The sequence below is a fragment of the Myxine glutinosa genome, unplaced genomic scaffold (genome assembly GCF_964187855.1).
Source record: "Myxine glutinosa unplaced genomic scaffold, kmMyxGlut1.1 SCAFFOLD_1132, whole genome shotgun sequence".
In the NCBI taxonomy this organism is placed as follows: domain Eukaryota; kingdom Metazoa; phylum Chordata; class Myxini; order Myxiniformes; family Myxinidae; genus Myxine; species Myxine glutinosa.
The window spans coordinates 41,838-62,953 of record NW_027617227.1 but is presented as its reverse complement, the minus strand read 5'-3'; the positions used below and the strand labels follow the sequence as shown (position 1 = coordinate 62,953).

Sequence of the window (21,116 nt, the reverse complement as noted above, 5' to 3'; positions counted from 1 at the left end):
GACTGTTCATACCTTGCCCAATGTCTGTGCTGGCAAGGCCAGGCTGTAAAGTTGACCCAGGCACGTTGAATAGTCCAGCACGAATCGAGTGTATTGTTACGGATCTCAGACGTCGGCTCTCCCCTTAACAAGGGGGGGTTAATCCCCTTGTCTTTCTATCTGGCCGACCCGAGTCCTGGATGTTATACGCTCCTTCCGGTCGGTATTAGGTAGGGTTATTGGTCAATTTAGTCCCAAATACCTAATTACGAACACAGACCGCGAAGCAGGGAAATAACTCCCACTCGAACCATGGATATGATGGAAAATGCCGAGCGGATAGCAATCCGTGATCCGAGCCGTTAACAATGGGACTAAACCCGATTATAAGCGGTTCCTATCGTGCCACGTTTACCCAATGATAGAAAAGACGGATGCGATCGGATAAGAGGAAACCAAGAAAGAACAGGGCAATTTATTCACAATGTACAAGAAGGAGAACAACAACACACACAACAACATGCATTTTAAGGCCATTTTCCCTGCTAGAGCGGGGGTTAGCCTTGTGGTCCCCATGACAATCTTCTCCATTTTGCCCTATTTTCTGCATCTCTCCTTGTTAACCCCCTTGCCCGCATTTCTTCTTCCACCATCTTCAGCCAAGTCTTTCTCGGACTTCCCCGTCCTCTACTTCCTTCTACATTCATTTCCATCACTCTTCTCAACCAGTCATTTTCATCCTTCCTCAACACATGACCAAACCATCTCAACCTGTTCCTCTTCACAGCATCAATCACAGGCTCTATTCCCATCATCTTTCACAATTCATCATTTGTCTTCCTCTCTCTCAAAGATACTCCGCACATCCACCGAACCATTCGCATTTCCACCCTACCATTCGCATTGCCACCCTTTCCAGCCTTCGTTGCTGCTCTACGTTCATGACCCATGTCTCGCTCCCATAAATCATAACACTTCTCACACATGCAGCATACACCTTTCTGTTCAGCTTCAACGACACTCCCCTCCTCATCAGCACGCCACTCAGTTCCCAAAACTTCTTCCATGCACATCTCACTCTTGCAACCGTTGCCGAGTCTGTTCCACCTTCTACATTCAGCATATCTCCGAGGTGGTAAAATGTTTTCACACCTTCCAGCTTCACGCCGTCTCCAAGATCCAACTCAACATTTCCTCCATCTGCAGCTCCCTCTGTGCACACCTTACATTTGAATGTAGCTGCCACACTGGTGAATGACCCTCTCAGACCACTACATTTTTGATGACCCCACTCAGCGCACATTGTACATTGAATGGAGTTCACTCCGACACCCTTCCTGCACACAGCACATTGCCACTTCCCAGTTCTTTCCACCTCACCACATGCTTTACCACTTGCCATCACCTTCGTCTTTCCTATATTCACCTTCAGACCTTTTGTCTCCATACATTCCTTCCACTTGTTCATCTTTTCCTTCAGTCCATCCATACTTTCCGCAATCAACACCAGATCATCAGCATACAACAACTCCCACGGTAAACCCTCCTTTACGTTCTGAGCCAGCACCTCCATCACAGCTACAAATAGAAGTGGACCTAGTACCGACCCCTGATACACTCCCATCTTCACCTCAAACTCACCACTGTTCCTGTCCTTCGTCCTTACAGCTGTGCGTGCTCTTTTATACATTGCCATCACTACTCTGATCAACCATTCCTCCACTCCTAACTTCCTCAATGCCCATGTCAATACTTTGCGTGGAACCCTGTCGAATGCTTTCTCCAAATCAACAAACCCAAGAAACAACTTCTTCCTCTTCTCCATGTACTTCTCCTGCACATGGAGAAGAGGAAGAAGTTGTTTCTTGGGTTTGTTGATCAAGAAGAAGACAAGAAGGAGAAGAGGAAACGAAAGAATGTACAGGATAGGAAGAGGAAGAAGCAGTTACACAGGGCAGTCTTAAAACAGTCTTATTCTTAGTACCCAGGACAAACATACGCACTCACATGGGGATTGTAGATGGTTGGGTGGAAGGTCCGGCGATGCGGTCCAGGCTCCGGTCGGCTCCAGTCCAGGCTTCGGTCCAGTGGCGAAACCTGGCAGGCAGCCCGCGTATAGTGGAACGCGTCTGGACAGTTTATATAACGGGGGGAAGCTGGCACGCTGCGTACGTAATATGTGCACTCTCGTGCCAAACGCCCCCTCTCCAAAGTCCTCTTATTCAGCGCGCCGTATATCTCATCAAGTAAGCCAAAGGTGCGCTCTCTCGGTCAAGTCGCTTCGCAAAGCAATCAAGCGCATTCCGCCAGAAAGAGTCCTGTTACAACGTGCGCGCCTCCAACCAGTCCTTGAAAGGGCTTTGCGCTCGCTTATATATCTCGACCAGCAAAACGCTCAACGAGCCCAAAAGCCACGCCTGTCGGCGAAGTTCCTTCGGCCCTGGTTGGCTGGTGAGGGCTTACCGGCTCCGCCTTTGACGGCTGGATGATGTGGCCACACCCTCTTCTTGGCGTTGTGCCCCCTTTCTCGGGCCTCACCGCGTGTCTTATGGCAGCATTGAGTGAGCGCACGGGCAGCGAAGGCTGCCGCTGCTGGCAGAGGCGCCTATCAAATTGGGAGAGCCATAGGGCAGACTGGAGGGCGCGTAATGGCGTCGCTTGGAGAGGTGGGTTGCAAAATGAATGGATTGGGGACCTACTCTTATTTAATTGGCACAACGCAGATTCAACTATTGGAAACACGGCCTTATCTAAACACATACTAATTAAATAATTGAAGTCCTATGGTGGCCTACGTGTTGCTTGTGGCCTAAATATGGGGTGCAACCTTTAACCTTTTAATGAAGGGATATTTACAAGAAAGTGTGGGTTCTAAAACCGCAACATGGCACCCCCCCCTTTTTCCAGGCTCGTACCGAGCTGAAACAAAAGGGCTATCTTTTAAATTAATGTGACACTTACGTGTGATCACCCTCTACTTTTAACCTCACCCTGAGTGCGACAGTTTTAACACTAGATATGTCCCACCTGCTGCGTTGCGTCCTACCTAACTGACTCATGCCCACAATTAACCGAATTACGGATTGGTCTTCAAACTACACATCGAGCCGGTGGGGAGCATTATTTACATTACACTACGAATTATTTACACTGTAACCCAGGACCTTTCTTTTGTGGGAAAAGGGAAGATGTTTTTGAAAAGAGGAAAATGCCATTGCAATGCACTGCACCGATACACCATACCCATATGCACCAATATGCACCATAATAAAAAAATGCACCAAAAAGCACCATCATGAAAATGCACCAAAACATTTCAAAGTTATGAATGATGCCTTGTCTTGTGCTTATCTGCTGGGCCGATGTATCTTGGCTTGAACTTCTTGCTTGATGTTATTTAATAAAAGGGCACAAACCGCGTTCGCTTTTTTATTTGTGGCCAGCAGGGCCAACTCAGGTGGTCCACTGCTGGGCATAGATGCCACTTTAAACCGTGGTCCACAAGCCAGACACCGCTGGCAACAATGGTCGGTCCCAGCAGAGGTGCCAGGCCACAGAACGTGTGGTCCATAAGTGGTGCCAGACCACAGAACGTGTGGTCCATATGGTGCATCAGTGCAGGCAGTGCACTGACTTCCTCTACTCATAACCAATATGTAGCTCTCAACAGAATCCTTTCATCTTCTCTCCCTGTCAAGGCTGGAGTGCCCCAGGGGAGTGTTCTGGGCACAGTCTTATTACAAATCTTCATTAATGATCTCTCTCACTTTATGGAAAATCCCTTTTATCTATTTGTCGATAACTCCACCATCTGCCACTCCACATCCTTCAAATAGGCAGGCAGCAGCCATGACAAATTCACAAGCTGATCACACATGGAATATGTCTTTCAATCCAGACAAATGCCACTCTCATTCTCTCGCTCTAAAAGGACCGTGAGTGAAACCCTCCTATCTACTTTCTTAACAATCCTCTTGAGGAAGTTCAGTCATTCAACCTCCTTTGTTCTCACTATCAGCCACAATTTTTCTTAGGCAAACCACATTTAAAAGTTGGCCTCTAAAGCTCGTCGCCGGACTGGGCATCCTCCGTCGTACAAAGTCCTTCTTTGGTACACCTGAATTCCTATCCACCAACAAGGCCTTCATCCACAGCTTGATGGAGTACTGCTCTTCGCTATGGGCTGGTCCCTTGCCTCACACTTTGTTCAGCTTGACACAGTGGAAACTAATACCTTCAAGATCAATGGAATCTCACACGATGAAGCTGAGTCGAAGAGATGAGCGTTTCACCTTCACAGACAGATCTGTGGTCTCTCTGTCTTCTACCATCTTCTTTCTGGTCTTGCACCCTCTGCTCTTTCTGTGCTTTGTCCTTCCCCCTCAGGTTTCTGCAGGGCACACACGGTCCACCATCAACCCCTTTCTGGTGAAACTCCCTAAATCCAGGATCATTTCTCACCTAAATTGGCGTTCTCACTGTCTTCTACCGACCTTGCTCCTCTCTGGCTTTGCTCCCCCAGCTCTCTCTGTGCTCTGTCCCCCAAATATTCCTGCAGGACACACAAGATCTGCCAGCAACCCTCTTCTGTTGAAACGACCAAAATCTAGGCTCTCTGCTCACCTTCACTCTTTCATTCCTCTTTTCTCCCGTCTCTGGAACAAACTCCCAAACTTTTTTCTATCCCACTCCTCCCTCCAGGTCTTCAAAACAGCTGTTCACCAATGTCTGATCATCCCCAATCCAAAACCATGATCTTTTCTATCCTCATTAACTCCTCTATCCTCTCCCCTCACCCCCAAGCCTTCTTTCTTACAAACTTACAGTTTCTGTATTCATTTTGTCCACCCATGGATCCATTCCTTCCTGAGAGTTTCCTTCTGTGTTCATCTTGTCCACCCCATGCATCCTTTCCTGTCCCCCATTCCTTCCCACACCGATTGTTTGTCCAAGTCTCCCTCTATCTTGTCCTTCAACTCCGCAGTTGGTGTCGTCCCCCGCTTTCCCCTTCTCTCTACTGTACTTTCGTCCGGTTACGTCCTGGTCTGTTCAGTGCATTATCTTTTCTATGAGCCTTGACTTTGTATACAAAACAATATTCCTTCATCAAGGCTGCGCAATGGTTTTTTTATGCTTGTCCAGGCTCTGCCCTTTTTTAAATGCTGACTGTTAGCAAATGATGGAAGGATTCAGTTGTGTTAAAGATCACATCAAGCACTGAACGCCATTTGCATCACGTGATCATTGTATTGAACCCCCATTTTGTACAGTGGTCCATATATCCTGTGTAGATAATCCAGTCTATGAAGCTGCTGCTGGTGATACAAATGTGTCCTTTTTATCCCAATGCCACCTCATCCATATATACACCTGGTCATACGTTTCCCTTTTTAAAACCTCTTTGCGGCATGACATGTAGTAGTCTTTTTAGATTTGTGTCCCTACTCTTTTGTCTATTCTTCGTTTTAGTACTTGTGGTCATCAAGGGTATTGGTCCAATCAAGTAATACGTGCATGATGCAGTTGATGACCTTTTCCTTATACAGGGTGTGGTAAAAAAAATATGGGACAGATTTCAGGGTGGAATAATTCCATGATAATGCAAGGTAATTATTGTTTTCTTTCAGGTTGTATCAGATGAACTGCAGATTAAAAACAAACAACCAATGAATCCACAGGAATGGCAAATTGGACATTTGTGGTTGAGCAGTATTTCTCCTTAGATATTCTACGATCATGACACAAAGATAATTCAGAAGACATTTCCAAGTTTGTGATGCACCATCAAGAAAAGTAATAACTAGAACGGCACTCAATAGAGAGCATTCCTCCGCCAGGTACGTTTTGTATCCCACTGAAAGGCCGGATTTGGATTCGGACCTGAACCAAAATCGAATCGGCTTTTTTGTCACCGAATCAACTCATCCCAAGTTTAGTCATAACTCGTCCATAACTTTTTCAAATATCACGTTGTTTGTCGCTTTTCACCCGATCTCTCAATGGTGAAGAATCACTTACAATCTATATAATAATAGCGTAAGGACTCGACTTTGTAATCCCTTTTACGCCGCACCCAGTGACCCGATGCCCACGGCACTAATGGATTTACGATCTACGAACCGCGCTCTTTGTTTATCACGTACAGCCATACTCGAAAAATCTGAATTAGCCGACGTTGGGGCCCAAAAGCATCCGATTAACTGCCGATACGACGCCATCTTATTGGCGTCTGCTGGGTAAAGGCGAAGCAAGCCGTCCGCTGATTGCACAGTCGAAGGCGACAGCAAGCCGTCCACTGAGTGGACAATCCTGAGCATGCATTTGTGCCGGTGTCATCGATCGTGGTGTACGCTAACCTCATCAGGTGGGTTTACCATAATTTCTTCCAACCGCGCTCTTTGTTTATCACGTACAGCCATACTCGAAAAATCTGTTCCAGTCGATTTACTAATCCGTTCATTTTTTTAAAGTCTATGGTTCTACTGCTGTTCCTTTCCATTGACACATACCACTGCGCCAGTGCTATGCGGATTCCTATTATGAATCCATTCATTTTTCAAAAGTATATCGTAGCGTTGTCATTTAAGTAGATTGCAATAAATACGTTGTTCATATACGCACTCTTCATTCTCATCTTTCTTCCTAACTCTTACTCGGACAAGCAAATCTCCTATGCCATCCATAGTGGTACACTCTATCCATACACCACATCCTCCCTTCCGTGGATGTTCCACGGGTTTCGGCTAGTTTTAAATAATTCTCGTATCCGAATCTAAATTCAGATCCTTTGAATTCTCCATTTGAATTTGAATTTGATTCAGATCCTTTTGATTTCTCCTTCGGTCTTTGTCACACACCCAACCTGTTAACCACGTTTCGTCCAAATCCGTCCATAACTTTTTGAGATATCCTGCTATGTATCGTTTTTGGCCCTATCTCCCATAAAGATCCGAATCCGGCCACAAGAGCTTTTTCATTTTTATTTGATTATTCACCATTGAGAGATGGGGCCAAAAACGATATACAGCATGATTTTTCAAAAATATATGGACAGATTATGATAACTTATTGGATGAGTTGGTTAGGTGACAAGAAAAAGGTGATTGGATTTTGGTTCAGATCGGGATCCAGATGCGGCCTGTCAATGGCATACAAAGTATAAACTGTTCCGCCTGGTAGAGGTATGTGCTCTTCCAAGTGCCGTTGTAGTTTATATAAAGTCAGGCCCCGACATTAGTGGTGGATACGTTCCTGGAAAATGCTGCAAATGTCGAATTCACAAATGTGGGGGCATTGTTTCAGTGGGAAAAGGGGGGTGGGTCACAGGTTCTCTGCAGATCCTGATTCGCGGAAAATCCCATGAATGTCGACACCGCAAATGTCGGGGCATTGTTTTAATGGGGGGAACGAGGGATAGGTAACTGCGGTTCCCGATTCATAGGGGAAAATCCCACGAATGTCGACACCGCAAATGTCAGGGCATTGTTTCAATGAGGAAGAGAGGGATTTGTTCCCGGCATTTCCTGATTCATAGGGGAAAATCCCACGAATGTCGACACCGCAAATGTCAGGGAATTGTTTCAATGAGGAAGAGAGGGATTTGTTCCCGGCATTTCCTGATGCATAGGGGAAAATTTTTAAAGTTAAAAAAAATGTCTGCGACCATGAATGCACATGGTTACAGTTTCATAAAATATGCTTAAATAATATTAAAAAACGATGACACCAGGTACTGTTTACAATGTTTATTGAAGGACAGTGATTACAGTTTATTAAAAGTCCTTAAACATACAGGGTTATTTACAATAGATTACAATTTCAATGATTGTGGATTACGATTGTGGAGGATTACAATGATTAAAGCAACGACAGGACGAGTGAACTCCAAGTGCTCATCTTCGAATGCCTGATCTTCACAAGTCCGAATTACTTGTCACTTGCGAAGCCAGCTGTTCCTTATCAACCGTTCCATTGGAGCACTTAAAATACCCTTCGGACAATCCCCGGGTCATACTTGGTATGTGGGCCAAATTTAATGACTGTGACATTTGTATGTATTACAGTTACATTTGTATGTATTACTGTTACATTTGTATGTATTAATGTCATAATAACCACACAAATTACTGCGATGATATTTATATATTACTGTTACATTTGTGTGTATTAGTTACATTTGTATGTATTCATCACATTTGTATGTATTAGTTACATTTGTATGTATTAGTTACATTTGTATGTATTAGTTACATTTGTATTATTACATTTGCGGATTGGCTACCATGGCTGGCTGGAACATTGCCGCAAGTTTCTGTGCAGCTCGTTGTAGGGAAGCATCACGTCATCCAACCCCTCTCAAGATTGAGGTAAAGCACCATGACTGGGTCAGCTCGTTGTAGGGGAGCATCATGTCATTGTTGTAGGGTGTGGGTGTCGTTGTCGTTGTAGGATTGCTCGTTGTAGGGGAGCATCATGGTAACGCTCCATGATTGGGTCAGCTTCTTGCCCACATATCCTGCAGCACCTTACCCCAGGAACTTGGCCATAGGGTTGGTCCTTTGCTTTCAAGCTTGCAAGTGCATCGCCTCTTCCTCTTTTTGTGGTGCATTTTATTGGTGTACATCTTTTTCAGCCTCTTTATCCACTTTGTAAAACAGAAAAGAATCCAGCGAATTGCCAAAGAATTGTACACAACTTGAAAGATGATTTCGTAGATGTTCATCTCCACCATCTCTTCTTCCTGATCTTCCCTTGAAATGAAGTCCAGACATTCTGAAGGGTTTGGGTTTGCAATGAGCAAAAGAAAGAGAAAATTTTACTTGGATGACTTTGAAATCAAATTAAGCAAAACAAACGCAGATCAGCCGTTCCTAATCAATAAATCATAATCAATTATGATTCCAACATTTCAGTGTGAAAATAAAACGAGGCCAAATATCATTTAAAATCACAAAAATCACAGTTATACAAGTAATTCTCAACCTGTTGTTATATCTGCAATGAAGAAATTATTACAAAAGGTAATGCAATGAAACAGTCCACCCAACTTACGAATCACTACTATTTTCTTGTTCTCTCAACATATTTTACATTCAGCATCAAAATCAACTTACGGTGAACATCCATATCATCCAGACATGTGGTTTCATTTCCAGGGATCTCAGTTGCTGGGGTCAACCAATGTGTTGGAGCGCACTTTGGGGAGCTCCATATGGAGGGCTCCCATGGGCAGGTGTCAGGTTCGATCTAAAAAAAAAAGTCAGAAAACTGAGTTTAGGAAAAATGTTTTAGTCCCACAACGCATTTAGACAAAGCATTATTAAATCCTTCATACATTATAGCTATGGATCCCACTTACCCTTATACATGATACAAATACATGCACATTTACACACATCTATATATCTATATATCTATATATATCTGTATATATCTATATATATCTATATATATATCTGTATATATCTATATATATATCTATATATATATCTATATATATATCTATATATATATCTATATATATATATATATATATATATATAAATAAAAATGTAAGCAGTTTTTTTGTAAAGGTTATACTGGGTGGTTTGCCATTACCTTCCCAGCAATAGTTGTATAAGAAATTTGTAATTTGTTCATGGTGCCAGTGATAGGTTGCCAACTCTTCGCGAATGACACCATGGGATATTTAATGTCCATTAACTAATGCCGACAAACGGGATGACCAGGTTTACCGACATCCGAAGGACGACACATACATTGATGAAACAACCTGCCTGTGAAACACCAGAATGACAGTTTCAATTAACACAATGACAGAACACTGGAACCTAATTGTTTTTGTTAAGTTTATTAATATTTTTTATTCTCCCGTTTTTGCACGTTTATTTTCTTTTAAATTCATTTTCTCTGCAACCCGCTTGAGCGATTGCCACGGAATTTTCACCAAAGGAGCACCTAATGCAGTAGATTTTTTTTAAATGATAAGAATGATATAATAGGTCACGAGGTGCGGGTGCCATTTTGGAAAAAAAAAAAAAAAAAAAAACTTTGCACCTCTGTATCTCTGAAAACGCTCCATGAAAAAAATTGAAAATTGACACATCGTCAAGAACTCCCCATGAGGAGTAAAATATATGTTGATCATGACATCGGTGCCTTCATATACAACACTTAATCCGGTCATAAGTACAATGCTTAATCCAATCAGTTTGAAATGTATTGAGCGTAATCTAGGCAAAAATTGTATGGGAGAATTATTACCCCCGCCACCAAAGGTGGATGGAGGTTATGTTTTCACCCCTGTCTGTTTGTCTGTCCTTTTGTCTGTGAACAAAATATCTCGAAAAGTTGTGGACGGATTCGGACGAAATATGTCAGAGATGTAGCGTATGTGACAAGGACGAAATGATTAGATTTTGGTGAAGATCCGGATTTGGATCCGGCTATTAGAATTTTTAAGTGATTCTTCACCTTTGGGAGATAGGGCCCTAAACAATTCCTTAGTTGGATATCTCAAAAAGTTATGGACGGATTTGGACGAAACTTTGTGGATTGGTTGGGTGTCTGACAAGATCGATTCAATTGGATTTTGGTGAAGATCTGAATATGGATTCGGATATGATAATTATTTATTTTTTTCAAGTGATTCTTCACCATTGGGAGATAGGGCCAAAAACGATGCATAGCAGGATATCTCAAAAGTTTATGGATGGATTTGGACGAAACTTGTTGAACAGGTTGTTTGTGTGAGACAAAGAAGAATCGATTCAATTTTGGTGAAGATCCAGATCCGATCCAGCTTGCAGAATTTTTTAAGGGATTCTTCACCATTGATTGATATGGCCAACCAGGCGGAGGTATGCTCTCCACTGAGTGCCGTTCTCGTATTGATGATGTCATTGGTCGCATGATTCGGCAGCCATATTGGCTTGAAAATACAAACTTTCTCCAAAACGGCTCACTAGATCGATGTGAAACGCCACACATATGATCTAACAGCCTTGGGAAATATATGTTGAAAACGATCAAGTCATAGGTCACATTGTTTGTCAGCCATATTGGATAAAAAAAACGAACCTTATCCGATCAACACAAAACATCACACACATGAACTCCTTCCCAATGCTAGGCGGCGGACATTTTTTATTATCTCAAAGGCCATGTGGTTGGGCAGCCATATTGGATCAAAGTAAAATAAATAAATAACTTTCCATGAAACGGCTTATGCTGTTGAAGTCAAACTTTACAAAATTTAAATGTGATAGATCACATGGTCTGGCAGCCAGAATATTATATATATGTGAAGAAGAAGAAACCTTTATGATGAAGAATAATAATTATTTTCACACTCCAGTACGGCTTAAAAGAATGATGTGAAACTTCACACACATTAGTAACGAGTATTTTGGAATACAGTTTGGTAATTTAAACATCGGCGGTTGCATTTCTGGCAGCCATTATTAAAAATTATTTTGAATCTGAGTATTGTTTGAATTCCTTTAAATTTCATTTTTTAAATCAAATTCTGAATCGAGTTTTTTTTTTTTTTAAAGAGGATTTCATTGGTCACGTGTCTGATCAAAGTGGGACGTCTTTGCACCGGACCATCACTGCCAACAGTTACAAAGTGGCAGTTCTAGTTATTATAATTAATAACACCTGTCAAAGTGATTTTAACCCAAACTAACCAATACTCGTAATCGTCATTTCAACCCAAACTAACCCATACTCGTCAAAGTGATTGACACAAACTGTCCATTTCCGTTCACACGACTTCAACCCAAACGAAGCAACACTGGTAACACCGGGAAAACATTTATTTTTCTACATTCGCTCAAGCTCTTTTTGAGCGGTGATACTTTTCCGAATTTGCCTTTTGATGTCCATTAGCCATCTTCATCACATCACCTGTATCTTTTACATTGTCCTCTGCACTCACAACCTCTGCTGCTTTACTTCTGTTTCGTTATAAGAGGTTGAGAATGCAGGTTTGACTCTAAATGGTACAAGTGATGATGAGGGACCACCCCGGTGACAAGTCTGGTCTTGGATCTAATAATCATCACCAAGATCTCCATAAATTTCGGGCAGATCAGATCGCTAAATTTAACCTCTGGAGGAACATTTTAATTTTAATTTACTTCAGAAATGAACAACTCATCCACTGAAATAAGTAAACCTGTTCTAGACATCACACAATCTCGCAAAACCCACACATGTAATTTCGGCCCATGAGTTGCTTGGTGGTTCTACTGCAGGAAACTAACCGTGCGTTCAACCCTCTTGAGCTAGGACGCCATGTTTGAGTGTGTTAAGTCAGGTCCCCTCTGGGATTAAAGCGTGTGTTTGAGTGATGTGTTTGCGATCATACCTTCAGAAAGGAGGTCGGAAGGATGTTAACTTCGGACTTCTGAGAGACATGAAAAGGGACATGAAAAAATGTGTGATGGACAGAAGAAAACAATAATTGAGAATTAATGAAATATTTCAACAAAGTGGCCACAGATGATCAGTTATCTCTCAACAGTCAGGGATATATTCTGCATGGTGTGTGTGGTTACAGATGTGGTTTTGCGAGTGGCTATGTCACTGCGTATGTGGTTGTCCTGGCCTGTTATGAAGTGTGTACATGTTCAGTTGGCTCTGCATGTATGTCATGGTGGTATTTATATCCTCTGGGATTAAAGTGTGTGTGTTTCTGGAATGATGTGTGTGACCATACCTTCAGAAAGGAGGTCGGAACGATGTTATGAATTCCATTGTACAAATACTTGAAAACCCCTATAATCTTCCGAGGAACAGATGGAACAGTTTCCTGTGTGATGGACACAAGAGAAGAAGAATTGAGAATTAATCAAAGATATTTCACTGAAATCGTGATCAGTGTTGAGGGTGAGGGGGCACTCAGAGGAGCATTTTGTCGATATTCGTTTGGTATGAGATTAGTGGTGTTCTGGGTCGGATTGGACGAGTGATATGCTTATTGGAATCATCCACACGTGAGCACTGACAGGATGTATCAACAACACCAGGAAAGGTAAATTCATAATCCCTTCTGTGATGCATTTGTCAGGTTGAGAATGCAGGTCCGACCCAAAAGGCTACAAGTGCTGATAAGTCTGGTTCAGGGAGTGGGGTTTTGGATCGAAAAATCATCACCAAAATCTCAATTCGTGAAAATTAAGTTCCTGGCAGATCGGATCACTAAATGTAACCTTTATTTGAACATTTTATTGTAAATTTACTTCATAAATGAACAACTCATCCTCTGAGATATATAAATATGTTCTTAGCCGAGTAACGTCTTCACAACACCCAAACTCGGGATGGAGATGGAGTCCTCGCAACACCCAAATCGCAGGAGATTAATTATTGACTATTGAACCACCTTGAGATAAATAGAATGCCAAATTTAAGTGTGTTACATCAAAACGCCGTGATGTCCACAGGTAACAAATGCGCACAGTGAAAACTTTTAGGAAGTGTGCAATGAACACCGCACAAGATCGAAGTGGCCATTGGTGGCGCAGTCAAGAAGTAACGGATCAAACGGCCCCTCCGATTCCTTTAAACTGAAAAGCCTGAAAGTGTTTCATTTCCTCAACAGTCATAGATTTGTGCGGGTGGAAGCGTGGTTACATATGTGGCTGCCCTCGTCTTTTGGAAAGCGTGGAAACACTTTGTTGGACGAGCATGTCTGCCCTGGTATAAGTTATATTCCCCGGCATTAAAACGTGTGTTTCTGGAGTGACATATATGCGAACATACCTTCAGAAAGGAGGACGGAACGATGTTACAGATTGTTTCACACAAAGACCTGGAAATGTCTTGGGGCTCCACAGACACAACCTTCTGTGTGATGGACAGAAGAAAACAATAATTGAGAATTAACGAAAGATATTTCACCAAAGTGGCCACAAATGATCAGTGATCCCTCAACAGTCAGGGATAGGTTCTGGATGGTGTGAGGTTACAGCCGAAGCCAAAAATATTGGCACCCTTGCACTTTTTTTCAAAGAACTCACAATTTTCTCGAAAACTAAGTTCAAATGGACAAAAGTATTTGGCCTCCACAATTCTCTATTTCACTGTTAATTTTACAAAACCATTGTTTTTCATTCAGAACTTAATATATCCTTTGAAATCATAAAATAAAAAGAAATGCTGTTGATAAAATTATTGACACCCTCTACTTAATATTTGGTAGCACAGCCTTTGGACAAAATAACTGCAGTCAAGCGCTTCCTATAGCCATTAATGAGTTTCTACACCTCGCTACTGGCAGTTTGACCCACTCTTCTTGTGCAAACTGCTCCGGTTTTGCCAGATTTGAAAGGTGCCTTCTCCCAACTGCTGTTTTCAGATCTCCCCACAGGTGTTCAATGGGATTTAGATCTGGACTCATTGCTGGCCACTTCAGAACTGTTCAGCATTTTGTCTTGAACCATTCCAGGGTGCTTTTTGAAGTGTGTTTGGGGTCATTGTCCTGCTGGAAGACCAATGACCTTCGACGGAGACCCAGATTTCTGACACTGGGTTGAACATTGCGCTCCAAAATGCCTTGGTAATCTCTTGATTTCATGATGCCATGCACACATTCAAGTCACCCAGTGCCAGAGGCAGCACAGCAACCCCAAAACATCACTGAACCTCCTCCATGTTTGACTGTAGGGAAGGTGTTCCTTTATTTGAATGCTTCATTTTGTTTTCTGTAAACATAGAGATGACGTGCTTTACAAAAAAGCTCTTATTTGGTCTCATCTGTCCAGAGGACATTCACCCAGAAGGATTTTGGCTTGTTCAGGTGTGTTTTGCCAAACTCCAGTCATGCTTTCTTCTGTCTCTCTCTCAGCAGTGAAGTCCTCAAGGGTCTCCGACCATAGAACCCCATTTCATTAAGTTGGCGACGGATGGTGCGAGTTGAAATTGTCATACTGTGTTGTGATTTAATTGACTCACTGTGTTGAAATTTATATCCTCTGTGTCTGAAGGTCAGCTTGAATCTGTTTGGCAGTTGATTGATATGCTTTCTCCATAATTCGATCAATCGTTCGCTGTAATCTTCGATCAAGTTTTCTCTTGTGGCCACGTCCAGAGAGGTTGGCTGCAGTGCCATGGGCCTCAAACTTCCTGATAACATTGCGTACGGTGGACACAGGAACATCAAGATCTCTGGAGATGGACTTGTAGCCTTGAGATTGTCCATGCTTGGCTACAATATTGTGTCTGACCTCCTCAGACAATTCTCTGGTTTTCTTTCTTTTCTCCATTCAAACTGGTTGAATGCGTGATTCTTACATTGCAGGCACCTGCAACTCACCAAAGGTGAGTTCAATTCCAAAGTAAAGGAGAATCACCTGCTTGAAATCCAATTATTTCTAACAACTTCTAAAACGTGCCAAAAATATTGTCCAGGCCATTTTAGGATTTTTGTGTGGAATAAGCTAAGATTTCCGAATATCTTCAGCTTTTTTTTGTTTTGTTCCATTGCAAACCAAAGACATACATTTGTGGAAACCAATTTTTTTTTAATTTCAACAATTTTCTGAAAGAAATGGTGCATTGTTTGAAAGCAGTGCAAGGGTGCCAATATTTTTGGCCACAACAGTACATATGTGATTCTGCGAGTTGCTATGTTGTTGCGTATGTGGTTGTCCTGGCCTTTTACGAAGTGTCTACATGCTCAGGTGGGTGTGCATGTCTGTCCTGGTATAAATTATATCCTGTGGCATTAAAGTGTGCATGTTTCTGGAATGATGTGTGTGTGATCATACCTTCAGAAAGGAGGTTGGAACGATGTTATGAATTCCATTGTACAAATACCTGAAAACCCCTATAATCTTCTGAGGAACAGATGGAACAGTTTCCTGTGTGATGGACACAAGAGAAGAAGAAATGAGAATTAACGAAAGATATTTCACCAAAGTGGCCACAAATGATCAGTGATCCCTCAACAATCAGGGATATGTTCTGGATGGTGTGAGGTTACAGCCGAAGCCAAAAATTTTGGCACCCTCGCACCTTTTTCAAATAACTCACAATTTTCTCAAAAACTAAGTTCAAATGGACAAAAGTATTTGGCCTCCACAATTCTCTATTTCACTGTTAATTTTACAGAACCATTGTTTTTCATTCAGAACTTAATATATCCTTTGAAGTCATAAAATAAAAAGAAATGCTGTTGATAAAATTATTGACACCCTATCCTTAATATTTGGTAGCACAGCCTTTGGACAAAATAACTGCAGTCAAGCGCTTCCTATAGCCATTAATGAGTTTCTACACCTCGCTACTGGCAGTTTGACCCACTCTTCTTGTGCAAACTGCTCCGGTTTTGCCAGATTTGAAAGGTGCCTTCTCCCAACTGCTGTTTTCAGATCTCCCCACAGGTGTTCAATGGGATTTAGATCTGGACTCATTGCTGGCCACTTCAGGACTGTCCAGCATTTTGTCTTGAACCATTCCAGGGTGCTTTTTGAAGTGTGTTTGGGGTCATTGTCCGGCTGGAAGACCAATGACCTTCGACGGAGACCCAGATTTCTGACACTGGGTTGAACATTGCGCTCCAAAATGCCTTGGTAATCTCTTGATTTCATGATGCCATGCACACATTCAAGTCACCCAGTGCCAGAGGCAGCACAGCAACCCCAAAACATCACTGAACCTCCTCCATGTTTGACTGTAGGGAAGGTGTTCCTTTATTTGAATGCTTCATTTTGTTTTCTGTAAACATAGAGATGACGTGCTTTACCAAAAAGCTCTTATTTGGTCTCATCTGTCCATAGGACATTCACCCAGAAGGATTTTGGCTTGTTCAGGTGTGTTTTGCCAAACTCCAGTCATGCTTTCTTCTGTCTCTCTCTCAGCAGTGAAGTCCTCAAGGGTCTCCGACCATAGAACCCCATTTCATTAAGTTGGCGACGGATGGTGCGAGTTGAAATTGTCATACTGTGTTGTGATTTAATTGACTCACTGTGTTGAAATTTATATCCTCTGTGTCTGAAGGTCAGCTTGAATCTGTTTGGCAGTTGATTGAGATGCTTTCTCCATAATTCGATCAATCGTTCGCTGTAATCTTCGATCAAGTTTTCTCTTGTGGCCACGTCCAGAGAGGTTGGCTGCAGTGCCATGGGCCTCAAACTTCCTGATAACATTGCGTACGGTGGACACAGGAACATCAAGGTCTCTGGAGATGGACTTGTAGCCTTGAGATTGTCCATGCTTGGCTACAATATTGTGTCTGACCTCCTCAGACAATTCTCTGGTTTTCTTTCTTTTCTCCATTCAAACTGGTTGAATGCATGATTCTTACATTGCAGGCACCTGCAACTCACCAAAGGTGAGTTCAATTCCAAAGTAAAGGAGAATCACCTGCTCGAAATCCAAATATTTCTAACAACTTCTAAAACGTGCCAATAATATTGTCCAGGCCATTTTAGGATTTTTGTGTGGAATAAGCTAAGATTTAGGAATATCTTCAGCTTTTTTTTGTTTTGTTCCATTGCAAACCAAAGACGTACATTTGTAGAAACCATTTTTTTTTGAATTTCAACAATTTTCTGAAAGAAATGGTGCATTGTTTGAAAGAAGTGCACGGGTGCCAATATTTTTGGCCACAACAGTACATATGTGATTCTGCGAGTTGCTATGTTGTTGCATATGTGGTTGTCCTGGCCTTTTATGAAGTGTCTACATGCTCAGGTGGGTGTGCGTGTCTGTCCTGGTATAAATTATATCCTGTGGCATTAAAGTGTGCATGTTTCTGGAATGATGTGTGTGTGTGATCATACCTTCAGAAAGGAGGTTGGAACGATGTGATGAATTCCATTGTACAAATACCTGAAATCCCATATAATCTTCTGAGGAACAGCTGGAACAGTTTCCTGTGTGATGGACACAAGAGAACAAGAATTGAGAATTAATGAAAGATATTTTACTGAAATGGTGATAAATGTTGTTGAGGGTGAGGGGGCACTCAGAGGAGCATTTTATCAATAACCGTTTGGTATGAGATTCCTGGTGTTCTGGGTAGGATCGGACGAGTGGTATTCAAGTGGAATCATCCACACATGAGGACTGGCAGGATGTATCAACTACACCAGGAAAGGTGAACTCATAATCCCTTCTGTGATGCATTTGTCAGGTTGAGAATGCAGGTGTGACGCAAAAGGGTGCAAGTGCTGATCACAGTCTGATTCAGGGAGGAGTAGGGTGTTGGATCGAAAGAATATCACCAAGATGTCCATTGATGAACTTTAACTTTCTGGCAGATCAGTTCGCTAAATTTATCCTTTCCTGGAACACTTTATTTTAAATTTACTTCACAAATGAACAACTCATCCTCTGAAATAAATAATCCTGTTCTTAGCCTAAAAACGTCCTCATAACACCCATACGCGGAATGTCAGACATTGAGCTGCTCAAAGGTTCTACTGCAGGAGATTAATTGTTTGTTGCACCACCATGAGATCAGGCGCCAAGTTTGGGTGTGTTACGTCATAACGCAGTGACATCCACAGGTTGCAAATGCGCACAATGAAAACTTTCAGCAAGTATGCAACGACCACCGCACAGGATCTAAGTGGCCATTGGTGGTGCAACAAGGAAGTAACGGATCAAATGCACCCCACCGGTTCCTTTAAACTGGAGAGCCTGAAAAGTGTTTCGTTTCCTCAACAGTCATAGATTTGTGCGGGTGGAAGCATGGTTACATATGTGGTTGCCCTCGTCTGTTGAAAAGTGTGGACCCCTTTGTTGGTCGTGCATGTCTGCCCTGGTATCATGGACAGACATGCATGACCAACTGGTCGTGGTATCATTTATGTCCTCCAGGATTATCGTGTGTGTGTTTATGGAGTGATGTGCGTGTGCGATCGTGAGATCTCGCGAGATCTTGGAGACGGCGGCAGGGATTTTCGAAGCTCCACACGGTCTCCACGTTTTTCGAAGTTGTCTGTTCACAATTGTATTTTGTCGAAACTGTATTTATCTTTCGGTGTGTGAAGTTATTGTGTGCAACTTTGGTTGTTTCTCGGTGTTTATCTTTCATAAATTGATCGTCTGTTTGCCGTGTCGTGTCTTGAGGCCTTGTACAGTGTGCACTGTACAACCTTGAGGCTTTGTTTTTCTCTCAGCGGTCCGTCTTTTGTGATCCAATAACTTTCGTTCTCTGTATTCCCAGTCTTTTCACCCATAGCCTACTTCCTTGTGTAAATCTCAACTCAAAAAAAAAAAAAAAAAAAAAAAAAAATTTCCCTTCTCTGTTATCATTCGTTTATTCATTCTTATTCGTTCGTTCGTTCTTTGACCACGTGTTTCTCCCCCATTTCCCCAGATAGTTTTCACTCATTAACCTTCAATGTTTACACTTTCCCCTCAAGTTATGTATTCCGTCATATTTTATAACACCTTTTTCTTCTTCTTCTTTAAAAGGCTGCTTTCGACTTGCTCACCAAATCAATTCATCCCAAAAAAAATATCCATCTCCTATAGTGCCTTTTTTCTACATTCCCTAAACTCTCCTGCACTCCATCCTCCATCCAGCGTCCTTAAACGTATTTTTAACTCGAAGGTCACAAGCAACTCATTTTGCAATAAATGTTCGTTTCCCATAAATCGTACACTTTCAAAAATCCAATCTCACCCCTCCCCTCCAAATCTTCCCCATAACCCCTCCCCTCCAAATCTTCCCCATCACCCCTCCCCTCCAAATCTTCCCCATCACCCATCCCTTTCAAATCTCCCCCCTTGCCCCCTCCCTCCTAAACGACCCCCTCACCCCTCCCCGCCAAGACGCCCCCTCGCCCCTCCCCTCCTAGACTCCTGCCTCACCCCTCCCCTCCAAATCTCCCCCATATCCCATCCCTTTCAAATCCCTCCCCTTGCCCCTTCCCTCCCAAACTTCCCCCTCACCCCTCCCCTTCAAATCTCCCCACCCTCATTGCTTCTCAATTTCCCCCCTCTCACTCCCCCTCCTCAAAGCGTCCTCCCCGCTTCTTCCCCCTTCAAACTCTCACCTCCATCTCCCCCAACCTTCTGCCTCGCTCTTCCCCCTCCTCAAATAACACCTCATTGTGGCTCACCCAATCACCATCAAACCTTTTGTCCGCCCCATCCTTCCCTTTCTCCGAGCTATTCTGAAATCTCTGACACACCTTCAACAGCTCTCCCTACCTCTTCCACCTCTTCCACATCTTACCCTACCCCTCCTCCCCCCTGTTCTGTATCTGATGCTCCCCCTTCCTCTTCATTAACGGTATGGACCTCAAACATCCGGGGCCTTCGTTCAAACTTAACTGATCTCTCCATACAGGTTGCTTCTGTCAAACCAGACGTGATCTGCTTAACAGAAACTTTCCTCCTTTATGATGTCTCTGATTCCATAGTATCTCTCCCGGGCTACTCCCTCCTCCGGTATGATAGACCTGAGCCTCGTCCTGGAGGCGGGGTTGCTATCTTTATCAAAAACTCTCTTCCTCACTCGCCCTGCACTGCACTCTCTCCACCTCACCCCCAGGAATACCTCTGGCTACGGCTTCCCCTTCGCTCCCACCTCTTGTTCATATGTGTGTTGTACCGTCCACCAAACAGTGATGACTCCATCTACATCTCGCTGTCTGATGATATGGACCAACTTCTATCTACTCATCCCAACTCTCTCTTCCTCATATGTGGTGATTTCAACTGTCATCATGCCAGTTGGCTGGGTGTGGGTACCTCTCTCACCAGCCATGGCTCCTCAGCAAAGGACTTCTGCGACTCACTGGGACTGACACAATCTGTCAATTTCCCGACCCGGATCTCAGTCAACGGAACATCTTCTCTTCTGGACTTGGTTATGACTAACTTCCCTGAAAATGTCTGCTGCTCTTCTTCTGCTCCGATCGGATCATCTGATCATGTCCTTGTTAAAGTGGACATCTCTCTGACCATCCTCAGGGAGCCTGCTCAGCGTCGACGAGTCTGGCATTTCACTCAGGCCAACTGGCACGGTCTTCAAGCAGCCATCAATCATCTGGACTGGTCTCCCATCTCTACCACCTCTGACATCAACTCATCCTGGGAATTCTTCCAAAGTAAATTGCTCTCTCTCATGCACAGATTTATCCCATCTCGTCTTCAGTTGTCATACCCTT

The 21,116-nt window shown here is 42.9% G+C and overlaps 1 long non-coding RNA gene across 1 annotated transcript; it reads right to left on the bottom strand.

Moving 5' to 3' along the window:
• Positions 1–8,847: 8,847 nt before the first annotated feature.
• Positions 8,848–14,173, bottom strand: LOC137414043 (uncharacterized). The gene is made up of 4 exons (XR_010981812.2): positions 13,750–14,173; positions 12,704–12,796; positions 12,353–12,391; positions 8,848–9,225 (listed from the first exon to the last, which is right to left on the bottom strand). It is a non-coding gene; the product is annotated as an uncharacterized LOC137414043 (long non-coding RNA).
• Between the last annotated feature and the right edge of the window lie 6,943 nt (positions 14,174–21,116).